General features: G+C 37.8%; 1 protein-coding gene and 1 pseudogene across 1 annotated transcript in view; both read right to left on the reverse strand.

Moving 5' to 3' along the window:
• Positions 1–22,277, reverse strand: part of LOC150093997 (uncharacterized) — a 61,262-nt gene that overhangs the window by 15,913 nt on the left and 23,072 nt on the right. The gene's annotated exons all lie outside the window — the stretch shown is intronic.
• On the reverse strand, positions 909–21,785 carry LOC150093998 (polyubiquitin-like; annotated as a pseudogene).

Below are 22,277 nucleotides of genomic sequence, written 5' to 3' on the forward strand. Positions count from 1 at the left end.
GTTTCATGCACCCAAATTTGTTGAGGTCAGGAACGTTTTTTTAGAGCTGCTGAAGATTCTGTGAATAATCTTTCGTATTTAAACTTGCTGCGATGGATTATTTTTGTTTTCTTCCAACGAATTTTATGGTGGGTATCTAAGGCATGGTCTGCCAGCCCAGAGCTTACTCTTACTCTGCCAGCCCAAGTCTTACTACTAGAACCACAGAGGGTACCCCTCAATGAGTGCTGTTGGCTACAGAAAACAATAAGTGGAAAAGAAAAAGACCAGGCTTTCAACCTAATCTTTTCCGCTTACTGATTTGTGTGTGCTTTTATGATTTTAATAATGTTTCCCTTATGATGTCTCAGTGACTGAGATAAAATATAGGATTAATTAAATGTGTGTTTAATTATTTATTCATGTTGTTTTTATTCCATTAAACCTTATAATAAATCTTATCATGCCCTCTAATTATCATTTAAGATGTATCAGTTGTAAATAAATTAAGCTTATCTAAAATCAAATTTAAATGTCTAAATTTTAAAATGTAAATTTAGATGTGTTAGTTGGTTAGATCACTACCAGGACAACTGTGTTTTATCAATGAAATGTGGTGTGTCCTTTGGAGACTATCTGTTTTAAAAATGGGCTGTTTTCTAAAGGGGAAACCCTACCACTTTCATCTGAGAGCAGATATTTCAGCTTCCACTGCAAAAACCTAAAAAAATTCTTTAATCCTTGATGGGATTCAAACCCAGGCATTTTCAGTCACCAATCCTTCCAATTGTGCCATGAAGAGCTTTTCATTCAGATACATTTATTAAAAAAATCATTTTTTAAAGAGTATAAAAGATAGTAGTCATCATGATAAAGATCATATTTGAGATTGCAAACATTCCTAGTAGCTGAAGAAAGATTGTTTTGCATCAGTCTTCACAAAGATTTCCAGATTTTCCCCAAAACCTCGAAACAAGATGCAATGTTGATTCTTTCTGGATATTATAATCTGAAAGAGTATGACCATCTTTTAGTCTTGCCAGCAAAAATCAAGCACTGTTGATAAAGTGGAATATTTTCTTTATCCTGAATCTTAACTTTAACATTTTCAATGGTATCACTAGGTTCAATTTCCAAGGATGGATGTTGATTCATAAAGAGTCTTTACAAATATTTACATGCTTCATCTTGGCCTCAGAACAAGAAGCAATATGGATTCCCTCTGAACATTGTCAGAGTATGACCATCAGTATAATCAGAAAGAGTATGACCAGTTGCTTGTCTGCAAAGATCAAATGATGCTAATCTGGGGGAATGTCTTGAATTTTTACTTTAACATTTTCAATAGTATCACAAAGTTCAACTTCTAAGGTAATGGTTTTTCCAGTCAGAGTCTTCACACAAAGCCTCAAAACAAGATATTTTTAAAATATTTTATATACACATGCATATAGAGTTAAGACACAATCTTATAAGTCTAAATGCACTTACAATGCTTCATACTTAAATGAAATATACTATTGTTTTAAATATCAATACTGCAGACAAAATGATGATGAGCTTACGAAACCTAGTGGTCTTTCTTTTTGAATAGCTGGATGTTGCAGTCCTTGAAAAACACTGGATAAGGAAGAAGCTGTTTCAGAGCATAGAGGAAACTGGAATAAAAGATCACCACGTATTTTAAAGGAATGTGCCAGGTAGATGGCATCTGCCTTGACATTTTTGTTTAATATGAGTCTTACATTGGGTCAAATTCCAAAGGAGTGGAAGGAAGGCAAGATTGTACTACTTCATAAAGGAGATGACAGAAGTCAAGCATCAAATTATACACCAATCTGTACGTCAGGTGTTGTGGTTAAAGTGTTGGCCAGACTGGTGAGAATCAGAATCCAGAATTGGGTTGACAACAGTGGCATTATCTTTGATGGGCAGCACAGATTTGCTAAAGGGAGGTCATGTTTTAGTAATCTACTTACCTATTACAATAAGATGACAGCAGCATTGGATGCAAGAGATGGGTACACAGTAACATACTTGGACTTTGCAAAGGCTTTTAATAGATTACCACATCACAAGTTGATAGTCAAGCTAAAAATATATGGGGTTGGATATTAGATATTAGACAGTCTGATAGTATCAACCAGTTGTGTATGGGGAGCAATATTCCAGAAGAGAAAAGTGACTAGTGGTGTGCCTCAGGGATCTGTTTTAGGGCCAATGCTATTTAACTTGTATGTTAAATACAAGTTCAATAGCAGTGGGGAAGATTCAGTTGGGGAAGATTTGAATGGGGATATTCACTTATCTGCAGATGATGCAAAGTTAGGAACGAACTATGAGGAGTAGAGTAGATGTTGTGGCCTTACAAGAGGACTTGAATAGACTGTGTGAATAGGCACAAGATTGGAGATGCCGGTTCAATGTTGCAAAATGTAAGGTTTTAAAATTTGGAAAGCAAAGATAGAATATAGAATTCACTCTTGGTGGGATATATTGTTGGAGGTAGAGGAAATAGATCTTGGGATAATGGTGGATAATGATCTGGTTGATAACTGAGGACAACACATTGAATTCTTGGAATGATGCAGAGGATACTGACTTGTAGAAGTAAGGAGAATCTTGTTCCATTGTATAAGGCTCTGATTAGGCCACATATGGATTACTGTGCACAGATTTGGTCACCTGGTTTTCAAATGGATGAAGAGATGTTGGTGAAGCAGAGGTGATTGAGATGATGCAATTTGCAGACTCTAGTGGATAGGAGGAAGAGGGGTGATATGATAGAGATCCACAAGTTAGTAAAGGGGGGGGGGGGGTTGGATTAATGTTGAAAGAAGTTTTTTATAAAATGGTAGAAGAACAAGAGGTCATCCCTGGAAACTTTATAAGGAGAGTATGAGCAGGGAGTGAGAAACATGATTTTGCATGGAGAGTTGTGAATGATTGGAATGCATTGCCTGAGAGTATGGCATCTGCAGAGAACTTGAACGTGTTTAATGTCTGGTATGATGAGCTGTGTGTATGACAAAAGAGACCTCCTAGATGAGTCTGTGACTCCAGGGTCTTAGGATAATAACAATAATAAAAGAGACAGCAGTTTTATTGGCAGACTGCATAATGGATGTTGAATTGTTTCTTAAATAACATTTAATAACTATAATATTTTGACACTTACAAAGGCAATTGTCATTATTAGAAAGATAAAGAGAGGGGCAATGAAGTGATAAAGTTGCATTTAAAATAGTGAATGTTGTCAAGCATTTACAATACAGGTTTTGGATGAAACTCCACATACAGAAATGAATTGATAGACTTTAAACAGCCCCAAGAAATGAATGCTAAATAATAAAAATAAATAATAAACACCATAGTTAAATATTGCTTCACAAGACTTCATAATGAGAATCAAATCTGAAATGGCTTCCATGTAAGATCTTCATTTGTTTACAACAAACACTCTGTCTGATGATAATGACATAGAATGCAAGGAAATAGAATTTCTTAAACTCAGATATTTGAGCAAAGTCAGAACTGAAGAACATACAGATTTCAGTCAAGCTCTCAATCTGGTTAAAATAGGACAAATGGCACAAGGAAAACAAAGAATGGGTAATTTCTCTTTGAAAACAGATAGAAAAGTACACACACACTCATGAGGGTGTACTGAAAAGTTGTGACAATCACCATGAAGGAATTGAGGTAGAATCATGTAGCTTATACCGTATTCTACATATTCTGCACAAAGTGTTATACACTTGTTACAACGCTACTGCATCACTTGCAATCCTCTGAGAAAAAAAGTCTTTCCCTTGTGGCACAAACCAGTCTTCAGCTGCAGATATGACTTCATCATATGTGGAAAATTTTGTTCCTTTCAAGTGTTTCTTTAAATTTGGGAATAGAAATAGTCAGATGGGGTGAGGTCTGGCAAATAGGGTTGGAGACAGTGAAAGCCCATGTTGTGTATTGTCTGTCGGGTTTTATGAGCAGTATGAGCAGGTGAATTGTCCTGCAAAAAACACTCCTCTGCTCAGTTTCCCATGCCGTTTTTCCTTCAGAGCTGTTGAATAAACTTCTTCTGTAACAGCATCACCTTTTTTTGAGGTAATTGGTAAGGATTACACCATCCATATCCCAAAAGACAATGGCAAGAACCTTCCCTGCTGACTTTTGGGTTCAGAACTTCTTTGGTCATGGAGAACCTTCATGTCTCCACTCCACTGACTGTTGTTTGGTCTCTGAGTCATAGTGATGAAGCCATGTTTCATCAGCAGTCATGATAGAAGCCAAAAAATTTGTACCTGATTTTTCAAAATGACCCCAAATCCATTGAGATGACAGCACACATTCTCTCTCTCTCTCTCTTGGTCGGCATTCAAACATATGGGGATCCACTTTGCTGATAGCTTCTGCATGTCCAGATATTGTGTTAATGACCACAACTCATTCCCTGGATATCCCCAGTCTTTACAATTTTTTTTGGCTAGTAATTTCCTATCATCAAGGCATGCACTGCATCGATGGTTTTGGGTGTGATCACTGTGGATGGTCTTCCTGCCATGGGGGCATCTGTTGTCTAAGAATGTCCAGTTTAAACAATGCAATGACTCATTTGCAGTCAGGCCCTAATATTTTCAATTCCTTTCAATTATATATTGGCAGGAGCAACTTCTTCCAGTGCTCTCCCCTCCTTTCTCTCTTTCTTAGAATATTAAATATTCCAGAGTCCTAAAACTGAACCATGAGGTATTACTTGGCTTTCACCCACTTGAATGACTCCCAGAATTCTTCACAACAAACACAACCTCTTAAACAGTTTTCTAATACATTTCACTAATTATAAAATACCTATGTAGTGCATTTTAATGAGTATGCTTATATGTAGAACACTTTCAAAAGCTTTACTGAAATCAAATTAAATTTCAATCACAGCCATTTGACATAAATGTTAAACTCTATATAAAAAATAAACAAATCTGTCAAAACTGTGTTATGGTTTGCTCAATATACAATCCTTAACAAAAATGTTCTGGACAAATCCTAATTTTTTAGGATTTACAACATTTAATTTTTTTTATAAATCCTAATTTTCCAGCCTGGTTGGCTGAGTGGTTACTAATGTTGGTTGGAGAGTGTACTGTGGGTAGGCTAAGAATTTATTTTTTCCCCATTTTTTTATCAATGTTCTGTGTGTGTATACATACATACATGTGCTATATATACACACACACACACACACACACACACACAACATTGATAAAAAATGGGGAAAAAGTAAATTCATCCATATATAAAAGAGTGTACTGCGGGTAGGCTAAGAATTTATTTTTTCCCAATTTTTTATCAATGTTGTGTGTGTGTGTGTGTGTGTGTGTGTGTGTGTGTGTGTGTGTGTGTGTGTGTGTGTGTGTGTGTGTGTGTGTGTGTGTATGCATGCACTATAGGTTTATTAATAACCTTTTGTAGAAACACATAAAAATAAATAAAATTAAAAAATATATAATAATAACAATAATTTTCCATTAGTTTGTCTTTAATACTAGTAAGACTATAATCAGCATATAATTCTCCATTTTTATAAGATGAACCTCCTTTATGAGAATTGGAAAATAAGCAAAAAAGTTTGTTTTCCAGAACTAGTTTTCAAGGGTATAACCCTTGAAAATTTACAAGCAAAAGGGTTTATTCCTAATCTTAGCAACTCATTCAAAATACAGTAATCATATACAATTTACCTAATTCAGACACATATTTATGTACTATTAAGTGCAGCATGTGATCTCTGCATCCATATATTAACAATTTTCTTCTCTTGTATTACATCATTTATAATATCAAGTATCTCAATTTCTGTGTCATCTCTCCTTCAAATTTACCACCAACTATATAAATACTTGAAAAGTAATTATTACATTCCTTTCACTATCATAGCATTTAATGGAATGAAGAGTTAGCTGGAAAAGAGATCAATGCAGCTTGGGGGATTTTCAAAAATTGTTCAGTAGATGTAATGTTTAAATGTATTCCAAGGGTGAGAAGGTTAAATAAGGTGAGTGTGAGATGGATGAATAAAGAGATTAAGCATGCAATACAGAGAAAAAGGGCATTGTGGAGGCAGCATAAGAGAAGTGGAAATAACCAATTCCATGAAGAATTTCAATCTTGTGAATGCGACTTTATGGAGGGATTGAGTGCAGTTGATGATGATGGGAAGAGAGAATGACTGTAGGTGAGCAAGAGGTGTATGGGAAGTTGAGTAAAACTAGATGTTAATAAGGCTGTGAGACTTAATAATATATCACCACGTATTCTGAAAGAATGTGCCAGGGAGTTGACACCTGCCTTGCCATATTTTTTTAATATGAGTCTTGCACTCGGTCAAGTTCTTAAGGAGTCGAAGGAGGGCAAGATTGTGCCAATTTATAAAGGAGGTGATCGAACTCAAGCATAAAACTATAGGCCTATCTGTGTGTCAGGTGTTGTGGTTAAGTTGTTGGAGAAGCTTGTGAGAACTAGGATCCAGAGTTGGGTTGATAACAATGGTATTATCTTTGATGGACAGAATGGATTTGCTAAAGGGAGGTCATGTTTTAGTAATCTACTTACTTATTACAATAAAGTGACTGCTTCCTTGGACAGAGGAAAAGGATACACAGTAATATACTTGGATTTCGCAAAGGCTTTTGATAGAGTACCTCATGACAGGTTGACAGTCAAACTAGAGTAGATGGGGTTGGATATTAGATTGGTGCATTGGACTGGAGACTGGCTATCTCATGGGTATCAACAAGTTGTGTATGGGGGAGCGATATCCAGGAAAAGGAAAGTCACTAGTGGAGTGCCTCAGGGGTCTGTTTTAGGTCCATTGCTGTTTAACTTGTATATTAATGATATAGGTGAAGATTTGGATGGAGATATTCAGTTGTTTGCAGATGATGCAAAGTCGGGACAAACCATGAAGTGCAGTGAAGATGTTGTGGCCTTACAGGAAGACTTGAATAGATTGAGTGATTGGGCACGGAAATGGAGATGCAAGGTCAATGTTGCAAAATGTAAGGTTTTAAAATTTGAAAACAAAGATGGGATGCAGAATTTATGCTCAGTGAGAATATATTGTTGGAGGTAGAGAAAATAAGAGATCTGGGGGTGATAGTGGATAAGGATCTAAAATTTAGGGGACACAGCCAAAATTGTGAAGACGACACGAAGGCTTCTGGGAATGATGTGGAGGACACTGACGTGGGAGTAGGGAGATTCTTGTTCCGTGGTATAAGGCTTTGATTAAGCCACACATGGACTATTGTGCCCAGATTTGGTCACCGGGTTTTCAGAAGGATGAGGAGATGTTGGAAAGGTTCCAAAGACTGACTAAGGTAGTTTCTGACCTCTGGAATGTCGAGTATGAGGAAAGATTGAGAAGATGTAATTTGCAGAGTCTGGTGGACAGGAGGAAGAGAGGAGATATGATAGAGACCTACAAGTTGGTAAGGGGTTGTTATAGGATCAATGCTGGAGAAGTTTTACAGAGAATAGTGGGAGATCAGGGGAGAACCAGAGATCATCCCTGGAAACTGTATAAAGAGGGTGTGAGCAGGGGAGTGAGAGGCAGGTTTTTTTCATGCAGAGTTGTGAATGATTGGAATACCTTGCCTGAGAATGTGGTGTCTGCAAAGAGTTTTAATGTGTTTAAAATATGATGAGCTGTGTGTGCGATAAAAGGACCTCCCAGATGAGTCTTTGACTCCATGAGGTCTTGGGGTGGTAATAATAATAATTTCCCATTATTTTGTCTTTAATAGTGACTCTGCAAGATTCCATCATTAGCATTGTGGTGGATGAGTGCACAAAGTTTGTTTTCCAGAATGAAAGATGAATAGAGTGAGAGATGCTTGGGTAATGAGAAGTAAACGTATAAGGAAATTAGCAGTGGTAGCAAGAATGAATGATTTGGTGGGTACAGGGAGATTGTAGAATGGATATCAGGATATTATTGATGAGAGTGAATGACAATGTGGTAGAAAGGGTAGTTGGTGTTCTGCCCAGGTATGATGTAGAGTTAGTAAAAAAAATCATGAACACTATACTAGCAGGGCATGTGAGTAGAAAAGGGTGCACTTGTGTGGAATGCATTCAAGGGGCAAATGCAACTATATTGATGGATTGCATTTAAATGGATTTGGTGTGAATCAACTGCAGAGACTGTGAAGAGTAATGTGAACCAGAAATCAGAGTAAGTCGGAGGTGATGTGAACAAACAGGAAAACGGAACAAATGAGACCAAAGTGGTTGTGAATGGAAATGAGAATAGTGCAAGAGATAAGAACAAGAATGCAGGCTAGATAGGGAAACAAGGGAGTCAGGGTGGTTAAGGAGACACACAGAACAAAGAGAATGGATGCTGGAAGCAGTAATTAATACATATATGAGAATTGTCAATATAGGAATCGTCTGGAATGCACATGAAGTAGTTGAGTCTAGGGAGACATGGTAGCATGGGTGGAACTGTTTATAGACCAAGTACCGAATTGCTATGCATATTTACGACTGACAGGGGAATCATGAATAAGAGATGAAACCACTGCATTGACTGAGTTTATTCACCCAAATATAGTTGAAATAAGTGAAACCTAACTTAATTGAGAATGATATTGTGAAAGGAAACGATTTGAAAGGATATGATGTTCATAAGGATAAGAATATAGATAAATGATGATAGCAGGGATGAAGATACAAGGGGAGAAAATAGTTGCAGTGGTTTTGAAGCAGTATTGTGTGAGGTGGAGGTTGATAGGATGAAATATTTAGTAAGATGCTGCAATAGACAAGGTAATGTGGAGGGAGTAGACAAATATATAGGCACACAGGCTTAGTGAGCAAGAGGAGGGTAATCAGTGTGGGTGATTTAATTATGGCAATATTGAATGGAATGAAGAGACAGTATATCAGTGTATAAGGAGAATGAATTTCTTGTGGGACAATTATCTTAGGTAATATGTACTAGAGGGCACACGAATCTTAGATGTTATCAGAGGATGTGATAATGAATGAAGTGTCTAATCTTGGGAAGGTGCTGGAGTTGCAAAAGAACATGCCAGTAGATTTGAGCTGGACCAAAAAAAAAAAAAAAAAAAGTGTTTTTAATCAGTATATAGTGTGGCTTTTGTAGCAAATTGTGCTACAAATTTTCAGTGATTCTAGTGCCCTTCAGTAGTATTGCTATTGGAGTTCAGTTGCTGTTTATATTGCGTTTATTTTTGGTTTATTCTTACCGAGAGGGCGAGGTCAGAGTTGGAAGGGTTCAGAGCTAGTGGAGAAGAAAAAGATAAGTTTTCATTATTTAGTATAGTTGTAGTCAGGGCCGCGCCAACCGGAGGGTGCAAAGAGTGCACCGCACCCAGGCAGCAACATTGATAGGGCTGCAAAAACATATATGAAATATTTATTTTATGTTGCTAATATCTAATTTGGATTATACAATGCAGCCAACAAAAGTTTGCACCCAGGCAGCAAATACCCTTGGTGCGCTCCTGGTTGTAGTATAATAGAGTTTATACTTATGGTATTGCATAAGTATAGCTTATAGTAGAGTGTTTAGTATAGTTATAGTAGTTTCTAGTACTTTGCACTATTTGAATGATGGCAGCAGCCGCAGCTCAAATTACTAATGATGTATCACCAAGTCCTTTCCCATTTAAGGACTACATTTTGCATAGCATATTATGGGATTTTGTGGTATGTGGTGCTTGTGGTACATATGCATCCAGGCAGTCGGATATGTGGCAGGTGAGAGATGGGGGGGAGTGCATATATGTGGAAAATGTAGTAAATGGGAAGAACTTTGTGAGTTGGAGATTAGCAGCATTGCATCAGAGGCAAGAGATTATCGACCTAGAGAGAGATAAGTAGTGTGGTAGAGGGTGAGGATAATGAGCAAAATATAAAAGAAAAAATAAAAGTGGGGGAGTGTGGAAAGTATGAATCATTATGAGGTTTTTGGAGATGGTCTTATTTGGGAGGATGACTGACAAGCATCCATGATCCTTGCCAGTCCATGATCCATGGTGTGTGTGAAAGATAAGATGAATGAGGAGTGGTTGCTGGAAGAACAATAGAAAGTGTGGCTATGGAAATTAGGCACGGTGAAAGGGTGGATGAGATGATTGTGATGGTGGACTCGAATAACTTGAAAGACAGTGTGAATCAGGTGGCAAGAGATCTAAGATTCATGCTTGAGGTTGTACAAAAAAAACTCAGAGAGGGAAGATAGTGTTTGTGTGTGTTGCCCAGGTATGATAATGATGAGAGCTGAGAGAAGAGCATTAATAATGAATACCAAGAATGCGTCAAAAGAGAGAGGCTTGGAATATGTGGATGCTTGGAGGGCATTTGAGGACAGAAAGGAACTGTATGCGAGACACTGCTTGCATTTGAATGAGGAAGGATGTAGATATCTGGAGAGGTTGCTGTTCTCTAAATGGGTTGGTGTATCAATACAAGGAAACTAGAACTATCAGGGTGGATGGTAGCAAGGGTGGTCTCTTGTGTGAGTGCTTAGGAGAGAGGAGAATACATCAGGTAATGCCAAGTCCAGTGGAATCTGAAGGGGATAATGATGGGTATAGAAACAGTGGCAATTTTATTCTTTATACTAATGCAAGGAGTATCCGAAATAAAGGAGATGAAGTGGTGGCACTGATAGCATCAGCCTGTCCAAAGATGCTTGGGATCTCTGAGATGTGGTTGATGGAAGATGATATAATAACAGGAAGTAGCAGGGTACAGCATTTTTTGACAGGATAGGAAGGGAAAATGCAGTGTGGAGGATTTGGAGGGCAATGACACTAATGGTTTTGAAAGCATATGGTGTGAGGTAGAGGTGGGAAAGAAAAGATATTTAGTGGGGTGCTGCTACAAGCCAAGGAGCACAGAGAGTGAGGAGCAGGAGATGTTTAGGCAGTTGAGCTTGGCAAGTGCAAGAAGAATGATTGTTATGGGAGATTTTAACTATGGCAGTATAAATTGGGAAGAGGAAAGTGCATGTAGTAATATGGGAATGGAATTTCTAGAATTCTTGAGGGATAAATATCTTAAGCAACATGTAGTAGAAGAAACATGAGGTTCAAGAGTTTTGGATTTGGTCATAACATCAGTAGAGTTGATTATAATTCAGATGGCATCTCTACCCCCAGTTGGAGAGGGTGACCATACGGTTGTGACTCGGAAGATGAATATACATGCAGGAGTATCAAAGAGAAGAGAATGTATATGGAATTATAAAGTGGGTGATTATAATAGTCTTAGATATCAACTTGGGGAAGCTTCATGGAGGGAGGAATTGGAAGGGAGAGATATCATTAGTACCTGAGAAATTGTGGAGGCATAATTGTTAGCAGCAGTAGTAAGCTGTATTCCACAAGTGAAGAAGAGGACACAGTTTGGTGTAAAGTATGACAAACAATATCAAACAGGAACTGAAAGTAAAAAAGAGGTTATGGATGATATATAAGGAGAGAGGTGGAGAGCAGATGCATGAAGGATATAAGACTCAGGAATATGAGAAGAGATTGGTCCTAAGATCTAAACAAATCCTCAGGAATTTTTAACTATGTGACCAGTAGGAGAAGAAATGATTGTGGGAGAATAACATTGTTGGATAAAACCAGGAACAGAGTGACTGATGCAAAGGACATAGTGGAGTATTTCATCCTGGAGAAGTAGGTTTTAATACTAGAGGGAGAGGGAAGGTTTGAGGTTTAGAAGTGCAATAGGAGAGTGTGTTTCAAATACGGAGTATTCTGGGTGTGAATAAAGCAGTGGGACTGGATGGAACTTTGCCACAGTTTTGAGAGAATATGCTAAAAAACTGACAGCTCCATTGACTTGGCTTTTCAATGAAAGTCTGGCCATGGGAAAGCTACCAAAGTAGTGGAAGGAGGGTAAAGATAGTGCCATCCATTGCATAAAGGTGATAGCAGACTGGAAGTGTCAAATTATAGACCAGTTTGTATTTCATCAATAGTTGTTAAGATGTTGGAGAAATTAGTGAGAGACTGTTAGATCTTGAATGAAGGGTTTTCATTGTGAAAATAATTCATTCAAGATTTAACAAGTATAACAAATCAACAGAGAGATACTTGTGCTTAAGTAAAGCACAATGTAAAAGCAGATTATAAAAGGGGCTATAATTGAATGCCTTTAATGTGACGTTACAAAAATTTTTTTATATATTTAAGTAATGGGATCTTTTGTGAAGTGTAACAAATAAAAAGATGGTCTATGTGAAATGTTTATCACAATGTAAAAGCAAAAGATCAAAGTTCACTGGTGAATCTTCAGATAAATGTTTGGCCTACAGCAGTTGAATATGCATGAGCAGCAGCATGCATTCATATTTCCCGGAAGATGCTTAAAAGAAGGTTTCGCGTGCAAGAGAATCGGTACTGAGCGCCAATCGTCACATAGTGAGGAGAGTGCCAAACATGTAAGATAAAAGGGGTCTGCACCCCTATCTCAAGGCTTTTTTCTCTTGGATATCAGGTCGCTTTCTCCCGGAGAGGGATAGCTGAGTACAACCATCGGGACGGCGATGCAGATGAAGACAAGTGGCGACGGAGCGAGTCAAGCACGGGCACAACGACAGCCTTTCGAGATAGCCAGAATGGATGACCGCCATGAGTGACAACGTGGGTTAAAGCCAAGCTAAAATGTTTAGTCCCAATTTGAGGGAGAAGGATCAAGCAGTCCAAGCTGTTTTAAGGATTAAGTATCGGATCTGTTGAGCAATCTACAAGTTGGTAATGTACAGATTTTTGTTTTCCTCTTCTGTTTGAAAAAAAAGAAAGATTGTGAATTAGTATGCAAGGACATTTTAGTGTAGAACTCTTAAGTGATTATTATAGGTAGCTGTGGCATAACTCCATTGAACATTTCTTTAGAGGATGTTAGAATAGATGAATTGTGTCAAGTATGTTGTTGCGAGGAGATTGACCAAACTTAGTAATATAACTGTGCAGATGAAATTTTAGATCAATATATTGTATTAAGGTAATGTTTGATCTTGTAGAAAGAGATCATAATAGGATTTAGTTGAGTTATAATTTAGTTGTCTTAAATAGCTCCATAACTTAGAATGACATTAACTTAGCAGAGTGTATATATATATATGTAATCTAATGATCTCAATAAATGTGCTTTGCAATTTTCCCTGAATTTTGGCCTGAGATTGAATTCAAAGCACCACTCATTTTTTAATCAGAACCTGAGTGGAGTAGAATAGCATAGTTAAAAACCACGACTGCAAGCAACATTTAATGAATGCGATATACAGTATTTGCCGGTGTATAAGATGCACTTTTTTTCTTTGAAAATCGGTCTGAAAAACAGGGTGCGTCTTATATGCCAATACTCAGTTTTTTATTATTTTTATTTTTGGAAATTTTCTCTTTTCCGAGTTACACGATTTCTTTATTGCTTCCTTGCAATGTGTGAGAGCATTCCAGTTATGTAGAGCAGTGTTTCTCAAACTTCAGACATCTGCATTCATATGATTGGTGCAGTATTAACAAAAGATCATGCTACTAAATGACAAAGACAAGCTGAGAGTTGAGTTGAAATGCTAATTCTCTTCAACCGAATTCCTTACATAATATCTGAAACACATTCACTATATATTTCTTCATTTTAACATGTTCATTCAAACAAAACTATATGTTGCACACCGGCAACATATGGTTTTCACGTACCCCCGGGGTTACGCGTACCACACTTTGAGAAATGCTGACATAGAGTTTAGTGGATGCGCATGCACTGTCATCGACGATCACAACTGAGTCCTGTTCGTTTAAACTTTCCAATCGTTGTTGCAGTTGTGAATGCTGATAAATTTCTGCCGTTAAATTTTCCCTAAATTTCTTGGCAAATTATGGCTGAAAAACGTTGGCATTGTTATAATATTGCATACAAGCTACGTGTGATTGCGTATGCTAAAGAACATGAAGACAGGACTGCAGAGAGGCATTTTGGACCACCCTCAACTGAGAAAATGATAAGAACTTGGCAGAATCAGGAAGAGGATCTAAAAAAAAAAAAGCAACTCACAGTAAACATAACCTACAAAGTGGAACTGCAAAATAGCCAGAACTTGAGGCAGGACTGAATGCTTGGATTTTAGACCACAGAAAAGCGTGACTTTCAGTGTCTACAAAAACGATTATTCATCAAGCGAAAGCGATAGCCACGAACAGAGGGACCGCCAACTTTACTGCATCAACACCATGGTGTTCAAGATTCATGAAGAGAAACCAGCTATGTATGCGGACTAAAACAAAAATATCACAAAAGATGCCAGCTGAATATGAAGAAAAATGATTGAATTTCATTGATTCATCATTAACGCAAGGAAAGGAGAAAATTTTGAACTTGCGCAAATAGGAAACATTGACGAGGTTCCAATGCTTTTGATATGCCCTGAAAACAAAACTATAGATTCCAAGGGCACTAAAAGTGTTACTATTAAAACTTTGGAGCACCAAAAAACTCACTACAAGGTTGTTTTATTCTGCTGTGTTGATGGGACAAATTGCCACCACTATGTTTCTACAACTAGTACTGAAGCTCGAATTAAAGTTAGAATCTTGAGCATAGTTAGAACAGGAGAAAAATAAGAAGTAAATAAGGATAAAGATATAAACATAAAATAAAATCACATAAAAAACGGTGATATAACAGGACCATTACAGCACTGCTCAGATGAGGGTAGCGTTATCTGTGAGATTCAACATGGATTTATTGAGGGGGAGGGTGCTCTTGCTTTAGTAATATGATTACCTTTTATAATCCAAGAGGAACAATAGAAAGGGTGGCTATGGCAATTAAGAGAAGTGAAAGGGTGGATGAGATGATTGTGATGGTAGGAACGAATGACTTGAGTGGTAATGTAAGTCGGGCAGCGAGAGATATGAGATTTTTGCTTGAGACTGTACGGAAGAAGACAGAGAGAGGAAAAATAGTGTGCGTGTTGCCTAGGTATGATAATGATGAGCTGAGCAGAAGAGCGGTGATATTGAATGGCATAATAGCGAGAATGTGTGACAAGAGAGGACTGGTATACGTGGATGCTTGGAGTGCGTTTGAGGAAAGAGAGGAATTGTATGCGAGAGACCGTTTACATTTGAATGAGGAAGAACGTAGGCATCTGGAGAGATTGCTGTTCTGAACGAGTCAGTGTGTCCCAGGGAGGATGATAGCAGGGATGGCCTCTTGTTGGAATGGATACTTGGGAGAAGGGAGACAATGTCAGGTAACACTGAGCCCAGTGGAGTCTAGAAGGGATAATGCTGGGTATAGAAACAATGGCATTTATATGCTTTATACTAATGCCAGGAGTATCCGGAATAAGGGAGAGGAATTGGTGGCACAGATAGCATCACCCTGGCCAAAAATTATTGCGATCACTGAGACATGGTTGACAGAAGGGGGATATAACAACAGGAATAGAAGTCGCTGGGTATAGCATTTTTCGTCAGGATAGGAGGGGAAAGCGTGGTGGTGGGGTACTGCTTATGATAAGTGATGACCTATGTCCTCTAAGAGTGGAGATTTGGAAGGAAGTGAGACAAATGATTTTGAGAGCGTATGGCGTGAGGTAGAGGTAGGCAAGACAGGATATTTAGTGGGGTGTTGCTAACAGACCCAGGAGCACAGAGGATGGGGAGCAGGAGATGTTTAGACAGCTAAGTTTGGCAAGTGCAAGAAGAATAATTGTTATGGGAGATTTTAACTTCAGCAGTATAAATTGGAGAGAGGAAGATGCATGTAGCAATAGGGGAATGGAATTTCTAGAATTCTTGAGGGACAAATGTCTTAGGCAACATGTAACAGAGGGAACAAGAGGTTCAAAAGTTTTAGATTTGGTTATAGCATCAGAAGAGTTGATAATAACTGAGTTGACGTCTCTCCCACCAGTTGGAGAGAGTGACCATATGGTGTTGACTTGGAAAACGAATAGACATGCAGGAGTATCAAAGAGATGGGAACTTATGTGGAATTATAAGGCAGGTGATTATAATAGTCTTAGACGTCAACTTCGGGAAGTTTCATGGAGGGAGGAATTGGAAGGCCGGTATATCACTAGTGCGTGGGAAATTGTGAAAGAATATTTGTTATCAGCAATGGTAAGTACTATACCACGAGTGAAGAAGAGGACGCAATTTGGAGTAAAGTGGATGACAAACAATATTAAACAGGAATTGCAGGAAGAGATATAAGGAGACAGGTGAAGAGATGCATGAGGAATATAAGACACAGGCCAGAAGAGTGACTAGTGTGGTAAGGAAAGCGAAACTGGAATATGAGAGGAGATTGGCCCTAAGATCCAAAGAAAATCCCAGGGAATTTTTTAGCTATGTGGCCAGTAGGAGGAGAAATGACTGTGGAAGAATGATATTGTGGGATAAAAATGGGAATAGAGTGACTGATGCAGAGGACATAATGGAATTGTTCAATGAACACTTTATTAGAGTATTTCATCCTAGAGGAGTCAGTTTTAATGCTAGGGATAGGACTGGTTCGAGGTCTGGAGGTACAGGAGGAGAGTGTGTTTCAGATACTGAGTACTCTGGATGTCAGTAAAGCTGTGGGACTGGATGGTATTTCACCACGAGTTTTGAGAGAATGTGCTAGGGAATTGACAGTGCCTTTAACGTGGCTTTTCAATGAAAGTCTGGCTTTGGCAAAGGTGCCCAGGGAATGGAAGGAAGGTAAGATAGTGCCATTGCATAAGGGTGGTAACAGACTGGAAGTGTCTAATTATAGGCCAGTCTGTGTGTCATCAGTACTTGTTAAGATCTTGGAGAAAGTAGTGAGGGACCGTATACAGCATTGGGCAGATGAGGTTAATGTTATCTGTGAGAATCAACATGGATTTGTGAAAGGACGCTCTTGTTTTAGCAATATGCTAGCCTTTTATAATAAAGTTACAAAAACATTAGATGAGGGAAAGGCATATACTGCAATTTTCTTAGACTTGGCGAAGGCATTTGACAGGGTGCCACATGAAAAGCTGATATTTAAGTTGCAGCACATGGGTCTGGATGTCAGATTGGTCAACTGGATTCAGGATTGGCTGTCTGATAGGTATCAGAGAGTTGTGTATGGTGGAGCAGCTTCCAGGAGGCAGAGGGTTACAAGTGGGGTCCCACAGAGCTCAGTACTAGGACCTATATTGTTTAACCTTTATATCAATGACATAGCCAGTGGATTGCAGGGGGATATTCAGTTGTTTGCGGATGAGGCGAAGCTGGGAAGGATTATTAGTAATAGTGCAGATGTGGTAGCCCTGCAAGAGGATTTAAATAAGCTAGATAGATGGGCAAATGAATAGGGGATGTCAGTTTAATGCAGCAAAATGTAAGGTCTTGAGGTTTGGGAAACATCGATGGGATGCTGCATACTCTATGGGAGGAGTTATACTGGAGGAAGTAGGGGAGACAAGAGATCTGGGGTTGATGATTGATAGAAACCTGAAGTTTAGGGGACATATTGCAAAGGTGGTGAAGGTAACACAGAGGATTGCCGCTATTATGAGAAGGACACTGACCTGCAGAGATAAGAGGGTTATCATTCCGTTGTATAAGTCTCTGATCAGACCACACTTGGACTATTGTTCTCAGATTTGGTCCCCAGGATTTGAAGGGGATAAATTAACTGTGGAAAGGATACAAAGACGGATCAAAGATGGTTTCAGGACTGTACAAGGATAGTTATGAGGATCGGCTGAGAGAATGTGGACTGCAGAGTTTGGTGGATAGAAGAAGGAGAGGTGATATGATTGAGACTTTTAAACTGTTGAGAGGTGGTTACAAGGTTGACACTGGGGAGTTCTTTCGCTTGGTTGAACAGTGGGAAGGAGTGATGACAAGAGGCCATCCCTGGAAGTTAAGAAAGGAAACTGTGAGCAAGAGGGTAAGGAGTGGTTTCTTTGTGTGGAGGGTGGTTGAGCCGTGGAATGCATTGCCTGATGGAGTGGTGGGAGCAAGAACGGTCAGTGAGTTTAAAGAGTGGTATGATAGACTTTGTGTTTCTCAGGGGGGGGGACTACCCCTCGATGAGTCTTTTGACTCCTTGGAGGCCTGAATAATAATAATAATGTGACAAGAGCAGATGATGAGAGAAAGGAATATTCTGGCTTTCTTTTTTTTTTTTCTTTTGTAAAAGTATTTGACATGGCGCCACATGATAAGCTGATATTTAAATCAGATTGGTTTAGATGTCAGATTAGTCAACTGAATTCAGGATTTGCTATCTGATAGGTATCAGAGAGGTGTGTATGGTGGGGCAATATTAAGGAGGCAAAAAGTTACAAGTGGGATCTCACAGAGCTCAGTACTGTGACCTGTACTATTTAACCTTTATATCAACGACATTGTCAGTGCATTGCAAGGTTCAGTTGTTTACAGATGATGTGAAATGTGAAAAAAAAAAAAAACAGGATTTTCAAATTAATCTTCCTGCCTTGCATCAAACATTCCCCCACATTCCCTCCCCTTTTAACAGCCTAACAGCAAAAGTATGGAGAATGAAGACAACCTAACATCTAAACAAGGTATGTGCAAAATTTCTTCCTCAATTATTCTGCATATACCTTTAAAATACACTTATAATGTTCTAAAAATACTTGAGTAAAAAGCCAATGTATTTAAAATAAGGGACATTTTAAATACATTGGCTACTAAACAAAAACAAACTATAATAGCCGTAAAAATAATAGTGTTTCATTAAGTTTGTAAAGTGTGTGGGGTGCATATTTCTTGTTCACAGTACTGTATTTATAAGCCTAAAGGCTTATAAATACAGTACTATATACTGTATATATGGTATATATACAGTACTGTATTCAAATTTATTTAGCATATCTGGGATGTAGAAGCTTCGAGTGGCCTTTCCATAGTGATTATTATATTTATGTGTGACATAATTAGTTGTCTGAGGTCTTGTTATATGGTATGTATTTCTGGCTGTCCTGTAGTTGGCACTGAAATAATATTTTTGCATAGCTCCATAGTGACATAAGTGTTTTGCTGTTAGTATTTCGTGTTCTGACACTGCAGTGTATATAAATCTGGTACTGACTCTTTGTTCTCAAAAGATCAGTTTTATCAATTTGTACTGTAATCTATTTAATTTATAGTGTGTGCACAAAATGCTTGTGCACATATCTTGTTATAGTGTATCTTAGTATATTTTGGCATAGTGTCATACATTACTGTTTTTTTTGTCATCTGGGAACGATGTCTTTTAACCTGTAGAGTTTGCCAGTTATTGTTCAGAGTTCACATTAATAATAATTATCATCATCAATTACTGCATGGGCACCTCCATGAGTACTAAGACTCATCATGGGACACCCAAACTATCAACACAATATCTTATCTCTCCTTGAAACCATTAACAGACAAAGCACTCACAACTGACTGAGACAACCCATTCCATTTTTTCACCACTCTCAAAGTGAAAAATCTAGTCCTCACACCCTTGTTTACCATAATTTTAACTAATTTCTAGGGTTGACCTCTGGTCTTGCCCTCTCTAGCCAAGTGCTGAAATATTTCATTTATATTAAAAATTCTATAAAATCCTTTAAGTAACTTTAATGTTTCTACCATATCCCTGCTTTTTTTAGCCTATCAACCAACTTTTGTAACCTGCAAACCACTCGCCCTCTTCATCACTTTTCTTTAAAGGTACCTGTGGCATGACTATAAATAATAAATTACACGACAATAACCACAGTAATTAACTTTAATGAAAGTATAAATATTTCGTACTGAAAATAACATTACATCATCAGTGTGCAGAAAAAAGCAGTCGGTACTTTACCAATTAAAAACTGTTGCCGCATGCTAGAAATTAATATTAATATATAATATTATTAAAATTCAGATTTGGCTGATGTAAAAGGGGTTCGCAACTTTCTTTGAAAAGATGTGTTGATATTTAAACCTGCATCTATGGAGACAACAAGATTTATCCCACTGGATATTGTGTTTAGTGTCAGTATAGTTCACCCACCGATTAGAGATCTTTCGATAACTTCTGTGCATGTTAGAAAAAGGAGAATCCATTCCGATAATAGGGTAATTAGTCCGTATTGTGGAATGAGTTGTTTATTATTACAAGTCAGAAAATTAACTTCTCTTTTATGATTATTGTAGTTAACTATGTTGCTTGTATAACAGTTGAAAAATTTTACCTATAAAGCACGTGATTTCACATGTTGGCGACCAATTCATACATCCTTCGTTTCTTTCTCCCCTTCAGCATGAATCGACTATTCTTGGCAAGACACCAAGCAGAGACCTACAAACAGTGGGCGAACTATACTATGTTGTGCCAGACCAGACTTTTGACATTTCATGTAATTGATATAATACTGATGTTAATTAATTCTTTTTTCTACAGAATGGCCTCTTTGTCCAAAGTACGTTAGATTACATTCACACGGTATCTGGTAAATGCCAGCTAATAATAGAGGTGCCAGTTTGTCTTTCCTAGATGGCAACAGATGAGATATTTTGTTGATTGGAAAATATTTGGGAATGAGATGATACTTCTTCAAAATTCTACCAATCAGTTCTGAGATGCCAGAAATATAAGGGATTATAACCCTGTGGTTTGTTGAAGAATCCTGAGTTGGTGGAACACAGGAATCAATTATCTGCTGGATCTGATTAAGAAAGTTTTGATAGTGAGAAGTTCTTGTTATAAGCTTGAAGGATAGGAGCACACATCATGTACCCTATTAATTAAGGACACTTGATAATCCCAATTTTTTGAGAAGTGTGATAAGCAGACTTTTGATGAATGTATCTGCCAGTAAAGGTAGGTTTTTGATAAACAATGGTTGATAAATTACTGGAGGCTGAGCACGTAAGACGGATGTCCAAGAATGATAAACTACCAGCCTTTTCTTTTTCCATGGTGAACTGAATGAGTGGGTGAAGGCTATTGATCTGTTGTAGGAAAGTGTTAAGTTCATCTTCTGGATGAGGCCAAATAGCAAAGACATCATCAACATAACAAAACCAACGAGAGGGTTGGGGATGAATGGATGAGAACAAGGTATCCTCCAGATGGTTTAAAAAATAGTTTGCCAAAGGTGGAGACAAAGGTATTGCCATGGGTAGCCTCTAACTTGTCTATAGATCTTGTCTTTTCTGCTGAAATATCCTGATTGTATAACAAATTCAAAAATCTTTGCAATATCAGGAAGGTAATCATCATATACAGTAAATTAACAGTCAGATAACGGAATGTTGATAAAGAGGGAAACAACGTCAAAACTGACTAACAAATCCTTTATTTGAATATTCTTGATTTTTTCAAGAAAATGTGTCAAATTCTTGATAAATGACCTGGATTGTCCAGTGTGGGCAGTTAATATCTGGTACTTACGAAATATCTGTACTTTCATTTCATTAAAGTTAATTACTGTGGTCAATGTGTAATTTATTATTTATGCTTCGTCATTTACCTTTAGATCCTTTTCACAACTTTCTCATCCCCAAGAAAACCAAGAAACCTGAGCACAGTAATCCAGATGTGGTCAAAGGCTTTATAAAGAAGAATGATAACTCCCTTATCTATGCTCTTACTGTGTTCTTCAATAACCAAGTAATTGTGAGAGCTACCCTGATTACTTTAGTAATATTTCCTTTAAACTTCAACTCTCTATCTACTACTTACCTCCAACCTGGTTTCATCAATTTCCTGGATACAACTTGTAATCGTTGTACATCAAAATACATAACTTTACACTTCTCCACATTAAATTACAATGATTTATGTTTTGCCCATACTGTCATCCTATTTAAATCATCTGCAAGCACTCTACCTTAACTATTATGTTACGAACTTTGCATCATCACCAAACAACTGAATATCTCCCTTCAAATCTCGACTTTGTGTTCATCCAGTTCAGACCCATCAAACATGTGCAAAGATGTCTACATGTATAAGGCAATATAGAAACAACAGAGATCTGCAAATTGTCCAACTATGTCATCCAGACCGCAGACAACAGACATAGATTATTTTGTTTGTACATAAACTATGAAGCATCAGAAATAAAGGAGTACAGTTTGTTGCCTTGGTCAACATGTTGGGACCTCAGATTGTAGAAATTAGTGAGACATGGCTATCAGAATCAGACATATTAACTGGTATCGAGTGTAAAGGGGACAGCATTTTTCGAAAGGATAAGAGAGGAGGGGTGTGTTGCTAATGATATCGGATGACTT

The sequence above is a fragment of the Typopeltis vanoorti genome, chromosome 23 (genome assembly GCF_054136105.1).
Source record: "Typopeltis vanoorti isolate ZY-2024b chromosome 23, IOZ_Tvanoo_1.0, whole genome shotgun sequence".
NCBI lineage: Eukaryota > Metazoa > Arthropoda > Arachnida > Uropygi > Thelyphonidae > Typopeltis > Typopeltis vanoorti.